The sequence below is a fragment of the Triticum urartu genome, chromosome 3A (genome assembly GCF_056163025.1).
Source record: "Triticum urartu cultivar PI428250 chromosome 3A, HENAU_Tu73, whole genome shotgun sequence".
NCBI classification, from domain to species: domain Eukaryota; kingdom Viridiplantae; phylum Streptophyta; class Magnoliopsida; order Poales; family Poaceae; genus Triticum; species Triticum urartu.
The window spans coordinates 725,076,490-725,078,980 of record NC_141875.1 but is presented as its reverse complement, the minus strand read 5'-3'; positions in this window follow the sequence as shown (position 1 = coordinate 725,078,980).

The window sequence follows — 2,491 nt, the reverse complement described above, 5'->3', positions numbered from 1 at the left end:
GCCCCTTACGACCATAACGGGTGGTGTCATCCTCCCCGTTAAAATCGCACATGGGGTGGCCTCTATATTGAAGCGGCTGCACCCCCCGCATAATGCATGCGGCCATGACTCCAATCATGGTTAGTCCGGAATGAGCCAATAGTCTTATCCGGTCAATCAGGCGAAGGACGTCCCTGTCGCTTTCTCTCTGAGAGCTCCGCGGACGCCAGCTCAGGCGTTTCTTTAAGGGAGCAATGTTGAATTCGGGGAGACCGACCTGGATAGGGTCCGGTAGTGGGACATCATCTATATAAAACCATTCCGAAGGCCAGTCCTCGGACGCCTTCTTTGGGGTTCCGGATAGATATCCGGTCCCGGCGATACGCCACACTTCCGCTCCGCCCACTTGATATATAGACCCCTCTTGAGAGCGGGGCACCAGACAGAATAATCTCTTCCACAGCGTGAAATGAGCCTCAACACCCAAGAATAGCTTGCAAAGAGCGACGAAGCCCGCGATATGCAATATAGAGGCGGGCGTGAGATCGTGCAGCTGGAGGCCGTAGAACTCCAGAATCCCACGGAGAAATGGATGGATTGGAAATCCAAGTCCTCTTACTAGATAAGGGACGAGGCACACCCGCTCTCCTTTGGAGGGACTGGGGGTGCTCTCCGCTTGCTCTCCGCCATTATAGGTGGCGAGTCCGGCTCGGACCAGGACCATTTAGGCCTGAGGGAGAAATCCCTTAGCCTGAAGCGACACTAGCTCGCTGTGCGGGATGGAGCACCTCTCCCAGTCTCCAGGTTTACGACTGGAAGGGCGAGAGGAGGAGCTGCGACGGCTGGCCATGTTGGAATGAACCTTTGCTGGAGGCGCTCTCATGATTACTCACGGAGAGGAGAAGGTGTGGTTTGGATCTGAATCCCCATCCCATTAAATAGGTGGCTCGTTTATGCGGCTAGGGGTGTGAATGTAAAAACACCCCGACTTTTCACATTCGTTTGACACGTGGAAGACGGCCATTATTGGGCGTGGAAGCCAAGGTGCGCTACATTATGAAAATCGGACATTATTCAGTAGGTACATGGAATTTGGAGAAGAACCCGCCTTGCAATGCCGAAGACAATCTGCGCGCTGGACTCGTCGTCATTGAAGCCTGGTTCGGGGGCTACTGAGGGAGTCCTGGATTAGGGGGTGTCCGGGTAGCCGGACTATACCTTCAGCCAAACTCCAGGACTATGAAGATACAAGATTGAAGACTCCGTCTCGTGTCCGGATGGGACTTTCCTTGGCGTGGAAGGCAAGCTTGGCGATGCGAATATTCAAGATCTCCTACCAATGTAACCGACTTTGTGTAACCCTAACCCTCTCTGGTGTCTATATAAACCGGAGGGTTTTAGTCCGTAGGACAACTTCATCATACAACAATCATACCTTAGGCTAGCTTTTAGGGTTTAGCCTCCTTGATCTCGTGGTAGATCTACTCTTGTACTAGCCATATCATCAATATTAATCAAGCAGGACGTAGGGTTTTACCTCCATCAAGAGGGCCCGAACCTGGGTAAAACATTGTGTCCCTTGTCTCCTGTTACCATCCGGCCTAGACGCACAGTTCAGGACCCCCTACCCGAGATCCGCCGGTTTTGACACCGACATTGGTGCTTTCATTGAGAGTTCCCCTGTGTCATCGCAATCAGGAAGGATGCCTCTTCCCGTCTTTAAAGACGGCGCCGTTACTAAGGGAGCCTTGGCTGTCGGTCAAACTCTCCGGCTAGGCGGTTTTCTCATGACTGCCTGTTCGGCCGTTGCGCCGACGGTGACCTCTCGGGTCATCAAAAGCAATCTTCACGTCAGCTCGGAACTCGTCGAGCAGTTAGATCCAATGGAGCTCTCTTCCGTAAACGAGTTCTTGGATCGCATCGCCGCCTTCGGGGGCACTACGGATTATGACCAGGTTAGGCTTAAACCCGATCTAAGAAATGGATCCACTAGAAATTTGTAATTTGTTATCAAGTGCATGATTTGCGGATCAATTACCTGCCAGCATCGTGATTTATGCAACACGCAAGCAAGCTTCATCGACGTGATGCACATAGATATGCATCAAGGGACACCTCAAAACATCTTGAAAAATCAGGTCAACATATTGCTAAATTTCTTTATTCACTGCCAAACTGCTTCACCCGATAATAAAGCCACTGTTATCCCTACACATGTAAGGCTATTTTTCAAGTTCTTGAATTAGCTTTCGGAAGTCACTGGAATATGACTATTGTCGATCCATGGCAAGTACACTTCACAGCTCTACAAGCGCCCGAGGTAACTTATTGGTATTTTGTGAATATAAACAATACTTTATATATTTAAATTAGTTAATTCTTTTAAAAAACTCTTCATTAATAAACAGTACTATATGAATATAGCTCTTCGTTTCCTTCTGTTGATCAGTGTCCGAAGGGATGAACTTGTCTCTGAAGAAAAAAACACTATAATCGTCACGAACACAAATAC